This window comes from Venturia canescens, chromosome 3 (assembly GCF_019457755.1).
Source record: "Venturia canescens isolate UGA chromosome 3, ASM1945775v1, whole genome shotgun sequence".
NCBI lineage: Eukaryota > Metazoa > Arthropoda > Insecta > Hymenoptera > Ichneumonidae > Venturia > Venturia canescens.
Window position 1 is genome coordinate 3,647,005 of NC_057423.1, and position 14,085 is coordinate 3,661,089.

At 46.0% G+C, this 14,085-nt stretch overlaps 1 protein-coding gene across 5 annotated transcripts in view; it reads right to left on the bottom strand.

Annotated features, from left to right (window-relative positions):
• The window catches only part of Dscam1 (Down syndrome cell adhesion molecule 1), a 93,534-nt gene that overhangs the window by 50,662 nt on the left and 28,787 nt on the right, over positions 1–14,085 (bottom strand). The gene's annotated exons all lie outside the window — the stretch shown is intronic.

Here is a 14,085-nt window from a genome sequence, read left to right on the forward strand (position 1 = left end):
TGTCGATTTCTCCCGGGGGAGTCAGAATTTTAGGAAAGTGAATTTTGAGTGGTCAGCAAATGAGGATTTCAGCCGGGGACCAAATGTCCGACGCTATCTAGTGGAAAATTATTTGTATGGAAACCAACCTGAAGCCTGGGGCAGGGAAGGCCTGGGCATCGCAGAGCAAGCTCAGTTCAGCAGCACTCGGTACTTCGAACGAATTAATTTTCGCAGATTTAGGAAACTTCGGTGCAACGCGTCCAGCAGGCTCTGCACGTGACAGATCGGTGTTACTCATTTTTAAGGAGTTTCGTGATGAAAAAATCTGAGCGATGTACAAAACCTGCGTGTTGGAACAGGGCACGTGCGAACTAAAGTTTTGCGAGACGAAGTATAATCGTGGCGTGATTCGAAGCTGCACGAAACACTCATGACGAGATGAATTTAAGGATATTCACGAGCACGAAATAAACTCTTGCTTCCACTGGTTCCGAGGATAATATTCCAACGAAAGTGACTTCGAGATCAGATTTTAGTTTGCTGAAGGACGTGCCAGGCAAGTGACGGAAAAAAGGCGAAGAGGAGGAAGCATTTGAATAACAATATCAAAGTGAACGAACCTAAAAACCGGAGCCGGGTAGGCCTGGGCGTCACAAAGCATTCTCAGTTCATCAGCTCGTTTAGCTTCAAAAGATTCGGACTTGGCTGATCGCGGAAACTTGGGTGATACTCGTCCAGCTGGCTCTAACGAGATTTCCATTCAAACAGGTGGTTAACGAACAGCGGGAAGAGAGAAGATTGGGGCGGCGGGGGCGAGGGAAGACGGAAGCTGGAAGTGGAAGGATGGAAAAAATATTGATCAAGGGAAAGATGAAAGAGCTGTGGGTTAGGAGTTTCAAGACGGAAAGTCGCGCTAATCGTCGCAGGAGAATTTTACCTGAATGCTGGGGCAGGGTGAGCTTGGGCTTGGCAAAGAATGACGATGCTGCTATCGGTACGTCTCTCCATCAAACTGCCTTTCTCACCTAACACCGAAGGCGCTTTACTCCCTACCGGTTCTGTCGATCATACAATAAATTATCGGACTCTCGTTATTCTCTATTAATCCGACGGAAAACGAGGAAGCAACTAAAATAAGTATTTTAAATATGAAATTAGGGGAGCGAACCTGAACGCTGGTGCTGGGAAGGCTTGGGCATCGCAGAGCAAACTCACTTCCGCTCTATTCTCAACTTGAAACGAGTCGGACTTAGCTGACTTTGGAAATTTCGGGGAAACACGACCGGCAGGCTCTGATAAATTGTAACTTTGTTTAGCCCGATGTTCGACAGACAGAAACACTTTTTACCTGAACATCGGAACAGGGTAACCCTGGCCTTGGCAAGGTACAACGATGTCCGTGCCAGCACGCCTTTTCATCGAACTGCCCTCCTCCCCGACAATCGCTGGAGCTTTGCTACCGACTGGTTCTGTTTTTTTTTTTTTGTTTTTTTTTTTCCAGATATTGTCAATGCGTAAGCAAAACAAAGGTCATTCGTTGTACAGAACGAAGAAAATTTGGTGATTTACCTAAAATTTGGAACTGGGTATCCCTGAGCGGGGCACGACATCACGACGCTTGTTGAAGCCGCCTTCGACTTCCAGCCACCCCGCAATTCACCGGTTACCGCCGGCGCTTTACTTCCGACCGGCTCTACCATGAAAAACGAAGCCACGTGTGCCATTACCGAGTAAAACATTGAGTGGAGCTATTTTTATGGGTTCAGATCAAAGGTCTTTTCCCATTACAATTGTCATCGGTAAACCAGTCACAAAATACGATATTCAACAATGTGAAAAAAGCTCCTTCCCCTTCATCATCAAGCCCGTCGAATGATTACCTGAAAGATGGAACTGGGTAGCCCTGAGCCGGACACAAAAGGACCATGCTCGACCTGACTGCCTTCTGCATCATCCAACCCCTCATTTCACCGGTGAACGTTGGAATTTTGCTTCCAACTGGTTCTACGCGAACAATTTAACAAAAATTCTTAGTTCCCGAGGGATTTTAATGGCTCGAGTACTGGATTAGAGTATCCCTGCGCTGGGCACGTTACGACCATCGGATTCGTTGGGACAGAATCGGTTTGTCAAAAGAGCCAGAAGCTTCTCCAACTAGTGGAATTTTCGCGTCATGCAAAACGAGGACAACCGGACTGGAGGCCATTACCGGAAAGAAGGCACGGGATAGCCCTGCGCGGGACACGCCATCACGATACTGGAATCGGTTCGTTCAACGAGCCACCATCCTTTCACTACTCCGGTGAATGCAGGGGCTTTGCTCCCAACTGGCTCTGTATTGGAGTAAGAAGAATAGAAAAATTCAGATCGACGTGGGCCTGAATGATCGTGAGGAAAGGGGAACGTACAGCGCGCGAATGCCGGGAACTGTCGACGGGGTAACCCTGGCAGAAAGGCTTTTACGATAATCGAAGCGGGCTAAGGAAGTGAGAAAATTTGTTGGATTAAATGATAAAATTGGTCATTACCGGAAAGAAGGAACCGGGTATCCCTGGGCAGGACAAGCGAGGACGACGCTCGATTCGGCGCTCTGTTTCATCCAACCACCCTTGAGAATACCCGTCAACGCAGGAGCTTTGCTGCCGACCGGTTCTAAAGGAACAAGCGTCAAACCAAAAGATTGTGCCAAAAGTGAAACTCGAAGTGCATGGAACGTTGAGATTCTTTGGCACATTCGAACGAGCCTTTACCGCGTGTGCGTGTTTATTGAGCGGCGAGAAATGGTAATGGAATTATGAGGCTTCGACAACTGCAGTAGCCGTACAAATGCCATAAATAGTGGAAAGCTCTCGCCTTTCGTCTCCGACTCGTTCGCCGCGTTATGCTGAACTCGATTTACTTTTTCTTCAATACTAATATTCAACGATTTTTTTTACAATGTAACGTGCATCACGAGCTTTAAAGACTTTCGTGAAAAGGCTTGAGTCCAAGACGCTTTTAAGGTTGACCTATCGCAGCAGCTAGTCAAGAGACACCCGATTATTTTGAAAACTTTAAATTAGCTATAGATGATGAATTTATATATTATTTTATTAGTATTACAAAACTCCATGATTTTTCAAGCGTGTGTCGTCATGATTTATGGAACATAATTTATCACGAAGTTTTTTAATGACATTCTGATTTGACTCACATCCTCCGATCAGCCACACTCCTTAATTCATGTGGCAACGCTGTCTCTTTGCTTACCATTTACCATCGCTTTGTGCGAGGAGGTTATGGACCAAGGATCGACAGAATGTTCGCGGCTTGACCAGAAACATTTTCTTCAAACAAATTTATTTTTCCTAACATTCTGTGTCTCGGATAAAAACCCTCAATTCGACTATTCAATGAAAACAGTTTGATTGAGTTCCCACATTCGAATCCGTTCTGCGTTATTCGACTAAATCGAAGATTTTTATTTCAATTGTTCGGCAAACCTCTTTTTTATTCAAAAATGGTCCTGATCATTTTTTTTTAATTTGAGAATTTTTTTAAAAAACCCATCCAATCGGGAAAATGATTTGTTCATGGCTCAAATCTCCGTTGGAGCGCGGTCTCCAAACGGTGATAATTTCGAAATTTTATCGACTATTTATTGTTATAACTAATCGATGATGCGCCCAGCAAATTTTGCAGGAGTTTTCCTGTGCACTCGAACTATCGAATAAAAAAATATCACGTTTGTATTCAACAATGAAGTGTGCGATAGGACAACCTTGAGCGCTGAAAAAAATTGAATTTGAAATGTTTAATCTTCGAATGAAACGACTCCCGATTACGATTCAACCCGACACAAAACCAATGGTGAACAAACTGTTGAAAATTATGTGACAAGTACCTAAATGATGGAACAGGGAATCCCTGGGCAGGACAAGCGAGGGTAAGATCTTGACCAGCCACTTTGTCGTACCAGGCCTTCTTCAGGTCACTGGAGAACTTTGGTCCTTTAGTACCCACTGGTTCTGTGCACAAAAGGGACTCTCGTGAACCGAGAACTCATGAAACTCGGCCGGTGATGTCATCACCAGGCTGCTCCAACTGCCTCAGGGCGTTTGAACTTTAATCGCTATCCATAAATTGCTTCAAATTGAATCATATGGGTACCTGATTATTGGAACTGGATACCCCTGCGCTGTGCATGGCAAGTTGACGTCGGATCGAATCGGACGAAGAAAGAAGAAGGATTTAACGTCACCGAGGAACGCGGGTGCTTTACTGCCGAGGGGCTCTGATCAAAAGACAAACAAACGAATCAGGAGAACGTTTTTCTCAATTCATCAATCGTGCTAGAAGCAATATAGTCCCACTCGTCCAAGTTTGAAGGACAATGACACGGAGGTCACCCATACAATGTCCAATGTGCAAGGCTCTCTCCATTAAAATCATCAAAGCCCCATTTTTTCTCAATATTAAATATCCCTTGACTACTCATTGTGTGCTATTTAAGAGTGCATCCGCGCGCGTATGTCGTCCCTCACTCTTCGCCGCTCTTCCTATGTACGTTTCGTGTCGTACTAATTAGTATCGGTTACAGGCCGGGGGGTCTGACGGTGTAGAAGCTTTTTCAAAAGGTCTATTCAACCTCCGACGAATGTTGACGGTTCTACCAGAATTCCAAAGTCCCAGTAGGACTGTTTCGTAGTTTGTGTTTTTCGACTGTGAGAAATTCACGATTTCCAGAGCTTCTTTAGTTTCGTCTCCGGTTCAAGGAAGTTTAAGTTTTTCAGTAGTTTTTACAGTATCGATCGTGGAACGAAGACTATCAGCAGGTCGACGAAAATGAGCGTTAATTCCTACCTAGTGACAGGAACCGGATGAGCCTGAGCATTGCACATCAAACTGATTTCCGTGTCCTTTTGTCTCGTCAACAGCGAAATCTTCGCTTCGCCGGAAAATGCAGGCACCTTTGTCCCAACTGGTTCTACGTTCGGAGCGCATTTATTGGACAAGTGAGTTTAGATAAGATAAAATGATCTGATTTACCTAGTGGTTGGTACAGGGCTCCCCTGGGCGGCGCAAAACATCGCGGTATCCTGTCCCTCTTGTCTCCCTATCGTGCGACTCAAATCGTCCGTATTCAGGGCCGGTGACTTAGCACCTACTGGCTCTGAAAGTGTCGATCAAAATTGATTCAACTCTCTCGCTCGTTGCGATATCAACTTGAGTTTCAATGTCTGAATAAAAGTAATCGATCCAAGTTTCACGAAGAGCCTCGAAATAAGTGCACGAGGCTTAAGCTGCCAAAATATATTCGGAGCTCGTGAATTCGTTCGATCAATAAAACTATTTTGACAGAGGCATGCAATCGTCCATTCAGAGCTGGATCTTCAGAACTTTAATCATTTTCGTAAATAGTCCTGCCCCTGGAAGTTTACCTCGTGACCGGTGCAGGGCTTCCTTGCGCATTGCAATTGAGAGCAACGCTCTTGCCTTTGTGCCTGAGGAAGGCACTGAGGGAATCATCGGTGGAGAACATGGGCGCCTTGAGTCCAACAGGTTCTACGATTTGGGGGGTAGAGAAACGAATGTGTTTATCCATGGAAGAGCTAAGCTTCGTATGGGTATGACCTGAATCGAATCAATTGAGCCAGGACAGGGTATAACCTCACGGATAGCTACACATTTACATACATTTCCATGTGGCTTGTGCCTGTACACACGTACACACCACTTTGGCTGACCCACTTTTGTGAATATGCAGCTCGGAGAGTTAATAATACATCAGCATCACACTTGTCGAGAAGCCGGTATACAGTGATAGCCAAAAGATGCCGAGATGATAGAGACGTATGACGAGATAAAATTGCAATCTCAGTGTCAGTGGAGTAAAGTGTGCGGAGCGTTTAATTCAATTTCGTCATACTCGATGGGACGCATTTAATGGAAATTTGGATGAAACATTTAATATGAAAGATTAAAAGGAGCCCCCTGCAGACACGAGTGCAGAAAGCTGCCTTACCTGGAAATTGGGGCAGGGCTTCCCTGAGCATTACACTCCATCGCGATATCGGAATCTTTGCGTCTAGCATAACCACTGAACGACACGTCGGTAGAGAATTTCGGTGCTTTTAGTCCAACCGGCTCTGAATGATGAGGAACCCAAACAATTAACCGCATTACCAATATTTTCACAAGCTTTGACGTCACTAACGACTTAAAAGCGAATCTGCTCGGAACAGGGTGCCGGAGGGTGACGGTGCGAGGGGGTATCGGCTCGTACTTTGATCTCCGGGGCGTTCGATATCACTCGTGGAAGAGTCTACACACTCCATCTTCCTCTATCCACTCGCTTAGACAACAGAGTTTCGATGACGATGTTACTTTCCGGTTAGCCACTTTGTCGAGTTATCAAATTCGAGGCCATTGACACAAAGTGTTTTCAAATTCATGCTCGACGATTACGCTACTACCGGATTTTACTAGCCAAGCTTTTTTATGGAATTTCTATGGAATTATTAAGGAGACAGATATGCAGCTGGAGCGTGAGACATTCCGCAATTCGACATATCCCAATGGCAGTGATGGGGGCGCGCATTACCTCGATATTGGTGCAGGATTCCCCTGAGCATTGCATTCTAGAGCAAGGTCTACCATATTGCGTCTCGAATATGCGCTCAACGACAGATCGTTGGCCAGCTTTGGAGCCTTCAGTCCAACAGGTTCTGCGTTACATTATGGGAACGATCAACGTCACGATGAAGTTTGCAGGGGTCAGGACTGGGGTCATTGTCTGGGACAGGGAACCCCGTTTTTCGGGCAATAATTGAAAACCTCTACAAAATCGCATCACCAAAATCAAGTACCTTGACAAAGGGATTGGATTTCCTTGAGCATTGCATTGGAGCGAGAGTGCTGCACCTTCGCGTCTAGTGTAGCCACTGTACGAGCTGTCGCTAGAGAACTTCGGAGCTTTCAGGCCAACGGGTTCTGCGATAAGGGGAAAAATTCATGGCAGCTGAAGTAGGCTGCAGGTAAACAGAATATTCACTAGTCTACTCGCGAAGAAGAAAAACAATGGGACAGGGACCCTGGAATACTAAATTTTTGATGGCCTAAATTCGTACACTAAAAACGTTCGATTTTACCTGGCAAATGGCACTGGATTTCCTTGGGCATTGCAGGTGAGTGCCAAGTCCGCATCTTTGCGTCTCGAATACGCGCTGGACGAGAGGTCAGTTGAAAACTTGGGTGCCTTCAAGCCCATTGGCTCTAGTCAAAAAATGGGAAACAGGGGATTCAAAGATGAGGCTCGCTGACGATTTTTTTTAGGGTTTTACTGGGCCAGGGTTCCCGGATTAATCGAAATGCATTCATTCGTGGCTCGGAGACGAGCCTTTTCGAGTGGCGAGTCCAACGTTGTGCCATATTGTTCGCAAATGATAATTCTTCGAAGTGGTTTTTAAGATTTTTATCAGAAATAAGTCGTCGGTGAATTACCTTGCCACAGGAGCTGGGCTGCCCTGAGCGTTGCACTCCAGAGCAAACGCCGAGCCTTTGCGTTTCATCCATGCGCTTAAGGAGTTCTCACTGGAGAACTTTGGACCTTTGAGTCCGACGGGTTCTGAGGGATACACGAGAGGAAGCTGGTGAATGAAAATTCTTCATTTATCGTTGATACGAGGCGAGGACAGGGAGTTGAATGTCGGATGTTGCCAAAAGGGAATTTCAGATTACCTTGTACCAATTACCTTGTGACTGGGGCAGGACTTCCCTGGGCGCTGCACACGAGTGCCACGTGCGTGCCTTTCCGTCGTGAAAAAGTTCTCGACTCATCGTCATTGGAAAACGAAGGTGGTTTGAGTCCCACGGGTTCTAAATGGCAACAAATTTCCCTCAAAGTAGTGGCGTTCAAAGTCAAACGATACTTAACAATGTCTGAGCAGTGATTTTTACGATCGACGGGACAGGGTTTCCCATTGATGCAACGAAACGGCGAATGGAAGTTAAGCTTCCGCACAACCCGAAAAAGCTTGAATTACCTTGTGATTGGCGGAGGACTCCCCTGAGCGTTGCAAGCGAGTGCAACGTCCGAGTATTTACGCCTAGCGAAAGCTCTCAGGGAATCGTCGTTGGATAAAGCTGGTGGCTTCAGTCCGACGGGTTCTGAACAGCACAAACGTTTAAACTAATTTTAGCCTTTCTCGACTCACGCATCTTTCATTCTTGTTTATTTAAGTAGTAAACAAAGCCGAGCTCCCAAAGACTCCGTCCCGACGTGCCGATACCGAAGAGCACTTTATGCTTCGCTGTTTATTATTCCGTCAGGCTTCGAATGTCCTCCATTATTCAACCGAGCCCTTTCGGCTTCGATAAATCTATGAATATCTCTCGCATCGCCATGCATTCGTGATCTGTCAGCGGCAGTGATTGCACTCTTCGAAATGAAAAATTCGTACTAATTGATCGCTCGAACCAAGCGAATAAGCTTGGCGCGAGCCCAGTCCCGGTCACTCGCTTTTCAAAGTGTTTGAATTCACTCGTTTCTTCGAATCACAAACTACCAACTGCCAACGAAGTTCCATCTGGAAAGGATTTGAACGAGCCTCGACAGCAGTTGGCACAAGACTCGATCGTTTTCGCACGAACCTGTCACTAAAACGTCATGAATAAATTAGCCGCGTACCTGGAAACCGGAACAGGAAAACCCTGGACGGGGCAAGTCAGGCTGGCCAATCCTCCGGACTTGGAATCGAGCCACTCGACTTTGCGATTTGCTGGCAGTTTTGGTTTGCTGCTCGTGCTTGGTTCTGCATGATAAATTGAATCGATGCGACACGAAGATTAGGAGCGACATAAGTGGTGCCAATAGACCGGAGCATGTGCCACACAATACCACCCGGAAATGAGGGACAGGAACACCCCGGAAGAGACGGAGAGACTGAAGACACTCATCCGAACGAACATCCTCGAGCACCGAGTCAAGAACTCATATCTCGAGCGATAGTTAACCCACATTTGGAGATCTCAAATTTTCACGTGAATGAAGGATTTCATGGTGGAGGATTGATAAGCCGGTATAAACAAAGTGGAAAAAGTGGCCAACAGTCAGAGCTCCAAGCAGGCTTTTAATGATGGAAACTTTTTCTCACTTTCCGCGTTTCAGATTCCACTCGAATAGTGATTCCGTACTTTAAGTATGATCGTTTTGCTGCACCTTCGATAAAAAGCAAGAAAACCTCACCTAGACAAGGCGATTGGATAGGCCTGAACTGGACACAGCAAAGACGTTGATCCACTAATTCGGACTTCCACCAATTCGATCTTCCGAGTGACCGAAAGCTTCGGTTTCGAGCTAGAGCTTGGTTCTGGGTCGAGTAGACGCACGTTGGTTCAGAGGGTGGGACGTTGCAGGAATCATAAAGACAATCAAGGGGAGATTAGCATGATGAGTTACTGACCGTGTTACAGGGACAGGGAATCCCTGTCCAGGGCAGGTAAGAGCCACTGTGGTTGATCTCGTCGTCGGTTTTACTACTTTGATGTCGTCGTTCGTGAACTTTGGCTTCGCACTGGACATGGGTTCTGGTGTGGAATATTTACAGTAAATTGCTCAAAGTTTCAACGTGACTTTAGGAGTTTTGTTTTTATGGGACAGGGAATCCCAGTTCGGCTGCTTTGCCTCGGCACGCTGGGCCTGTGTTAAGAAGTCGTACAAAAGTTGCTCTATTTCAAATGGAACTTTATGTGCTACGTGCTAGTGGCGAGAGATTTGGGAAGGAGCCTGCGGATGAACCTCTGTCAGCATCCACGTGTCGGGAAATCGAAGGAGTCGACGATGACGGTTGTAGGATTTACGAAGAACGTTGACTCTGAGCCAAACAGGATTAAAGCTAACCCACGACATATTTCGAGCGGTCTGCTTAAATGAGAACGAGACTGGCTCATGGGAATTCAATAAAAACTAGGACTGCAGCATCACGTCTGAAAATCAGGGATTCATCAATACATAGAAGTGAAACGAACCGTGAAATAGGCACAGGAAATCCCTGGGCAGGACACGTTAGTGACATCTCGATTCCTTCAGGCGCTGGCATGAGGACCTTTATGTCAGCGTTCGTAAATTTTGGCTTGGCACTCGTAACTGGCTCTGTGCAACCGGATACGGAGGGAAAAGATAATTGACTGATGCGTTATGTGAAGTCGGGGCCTACCTGAACACAGGAACTGGATACCCTTGCGCCGGACACATCAGAGTGCAGTCATCCTCGTTCGATCGAACCGTCACTTCGAGCGTTCTCACAGACACCCCGGAGAATTTCGGCTTCGTACTTGCCATGGGCTCTGATTACCCAAATCAATGACAAATGACTGCTTTTTTATGTTCAACGATTTTTCAAAGTTTTCTTTCTTTTTACTACGAAGGTCTGGGGGGAAAAGACTTTGCAATAAAGGAACGAATCGAACACGATTTTCTACCCTTTTCAGGATGTAATTTAGGGAAGAGCGGGGCAAAACGGGATACTTAAGGAAATATTGAACTTTTCAGGAGTTTGAAAATCTCCGTCTATTTTTTACTCCCAAAAACCAAGAAATGTACTGAAATTTTTTTCAATTTTCGAAAAAAAAAAAATTCCGGGACAATTTCCCTCAAAAAATTGTGAAATTTTTTTATAATTTTCATTCAATGCACCTTAGGCGCGTTTTTATTTTATAAAAGTTTGTATTCTTCATTCACCGAATCATGGATTCAGTGTTAAAGTTGTGCAGAGTGGGCACATGATTTGTGTGCAAGTGTGACCACAGATGATAGTCCGCCAAAATAAGGCAGCTGGGGCAAAGTGGCCACTCGAGGTTATTTCTTTTTTTTTTTAATTCAAATTTCATTCAATTTCACCGTACAGTCGAGACATCTAGTCAAAATCGTCCGTAGAGCATTTTTTTCGAGAGGAAGTCCCCTTTGCCCCATAATTTTTTTTTGACAGAATATGAAAAATTACTGTGAAAAATCAATTTTTGAACACAGCAGTAGTTGACAGCACATATGTAAACCGACACATCTAGCTTAATTGCTCATGGTATCCACTTTGCCCCACAGTAGTGGAAATTGTAAAGAAAAACATGATGTTTTGGAAAAAATATATTTTTCGTTCATTTTCGGACAAATATAAAAGTGGAGAAAAAAAATTTTCCGAATTTTTCGGGTATCCCGTTTTGCCCCGATCTCCCCTACATACAAAATATTCGTCTGTTAGGTACGAAGGAAGAGTTCAAAGTGGGAGCCAAGAATTTACTTCCCTTCGAGCCCAGCACCGAGTTAAATAATAATCCTAATTGTTTTTTTTTTTTTTTTTCGTTTGTGGAAAAATAAAGGTTTGCAACAACGGAAATGAGGATCGAAAAAATGGTAAAACTAGTGAATGGCGATTGCTTGTCGTTCAGTGTGCTGGAACTCAAATTACCTGAATGACGGGGTCGGGAAACCCTGAACAGGACACATGAAAGTTGACGAGTGGCCTGAGAAGACGGTGGGATTCATGGATTTAATGTCCATCGCAGTGAGCTTTGGTTTCAAACGCGAAAGCGGTTCTGTATCAGAGGGAAGAAGACTCGATAGAATTTGACAGGAAAATTTGGAGATTCAGAGTTAAAAGTACAGTTCCGAGATCGAACTACGAGCTAAAAGTGACACGGGGAACGACGAATTAATCGGTGGCGGCAGGGGCGACTTACTTGAAAACTGGGACAGGTTGAGCCTGCGCTGGACACAACAATTCCGAAGCCTGACCTTGGCTAATCTCAAAAGTGCGACTCTTGTCGATGGTCGAAAACTTTGGCCTGGCAAAGCCGAGTGGTTCTACAAATTGCACAGACCGGACAGATTAAATCGAGAGGATCGAAGAACGGTCGTTTTCTATTGGACTGGACGATTATTTAAGCGATACCGGGACAGGGCATCGGTACACAAGGTTTCCGTTGGTCGTTTAAGCGTCGTTACGAGTTTAGCACGAGTCTGCCTATAAAGTAGTCCGCGCTATTATGATAAGCGAATTCTTGGCCTGCCTACCTAAACAGAGGCACTGGAAAGCCTTGCGCGGGGCAGAGAAGCGTGAAGCCTATTCCCGAGGCTGCTGAGAATCGTTGCAGATCACTGGCACCGGATATCTGCGGCCTGCTACTGGATGCTGGTTCTGGATGCATAAATTCCGGCAAATAAATATCGTCGTATCGCGCCCTCGTGCACTGGAGCGCGGAGATATCGAATGGGGAGATCGTGGAAAGTCGGAGCGCAGATTTCGTGCGCGGGTTACAAATGATTATGAATTTTTACCTGTACGATGGAACAGGAAACGCTTGGGCCGGACACATCAAGGTCATCGCGCCACCGAGCATCACCTTGAATGCCTGCGAGTCGGCGAGGGACGGAAACTTCGGTCGGGCACTGCCAGCCGGTTCTGTTTTCAAGACGAGACCGTATTTCGATGGGTCGAATAAGAGAATCGAGAGGTACAAAGAAACGCGGAGGAATTGACGCGAGGATGAATGAACAGGAAGCCGAAGTGTAACATCGCGTGACGGAAGGAGAGGAACGCGAATCGCGATTGCGGCTCGAAGCACAGTCAGAGACGCTGGAACGGTGGACTGAGTGAAATGGGAACGCGGGGCAAAATGGAGCCACTCATTATTCATCCGCCGGCCAGCCGAACTGGCTTCGCGTAAGCGCAACAAAGTGCCTCGCTCTTCCACTTATTTCCCTCGTTCAAACGTCCTCCCCTGGGAGAGCAGCCGCGCCTCAAACAAAAGAGAACCGCGAGAGTACGCACTCAATACCGCGAGATTATGGGCGGAGGATTCCAATTGTTTTTTTTTTTTCTATACCTGAATGCTGGAACGGGAAACGCCTGTGCCGGACAGAAGAGAGTCTGGCTCTCGTTCAGACGAACCATGAAGGCGCTCATCGTGTCCAACGTCGGGAATTTTGGCATCGCGCTTCCCATCGGCTCTGGCATGTGGAGTCTCGTTACAAAAGTCATTTACACATCGTCAGACATGCGTTTCTTATCTCCCCTGCTTTTGGGGCTTGACCAACGAGATAACTCGGCTTTCAAGCTCGGGAGGACACTCGGCCTATCGATTTATGGGTTGCCCTACAATAGCGGAACCACCTGAACGCTGGAACCGGCCACTCTCCATTGCTCATCGAACAAACTGTCAAATTTCACGAGCTTCGCGCGTGATCATTGCTCTCGAGACGGGACCAGCTTCGTTTGTTTACTCTCGAGTCCTCATGCCCGTTGGACACCGTTTTGTTGGGATTTTTGGTTTTGTAGGCTCGGAATCACTTCGGATCTGAATACCGCGATAATTTGTTTCATTTTTTCAAATCCACGTGCAGACTCGCGGATGGGAGAGAAGAAAAATCGACGACATCGAGTTAAAACCAACGAAAATTAAGGTCGAATTATGAATGTACCTGAAAGCTGGTACAGGAAATGCCTGCGCTGGACAAAACAGTGTCAACGCTCGATCAAATGTGACGGTGTAGGCGCGCAACGTTTCCGTCATCGTGAACTTTGGTTTTGCACTTGCGACAGGTTCTGCAGGCGAATTAACAAGGAAAATTGAAAGGGCTTGTCGAGGCTCCATATTTTGGGATTTTTAATGCAATTGCTCCGGGAAACTTGACAATTTTCGTCTCTCCAATGGTCCTTTAAGGGGGGAGGATAAATAAAAATGTAAAAATGATGAATGTACCTGAAAGCTGGCACAGGAAACGCCTGGGCTGGGCAGAACAAAGTCTGTGCTTCGTTTTCTTGGACGAGATAAGCGCGCAATGTATCCGTCATTGGAATTTTGGGCTTTGCACTGTTAACAGGCTCTAACGTCGAGAGAAAGACGAAAAATCATGTTTCGATTGTTTATCCGCAATAAAACGTACCGAAACGAGAGAAGCTTAGGAGAAATCTTTTGTTGAGTACCTGAACGCTGGTACAGGAAAACCCTGGGCTGGACAAAACACCGTCTGCGTTTTGCCACGGTGGATCTCGAAAGCTCGCATTATATCCGCCATCGGGAATTTTGGTTTGGAGCTTGCCACGGGCTCTGTATTTTTCAATCAAT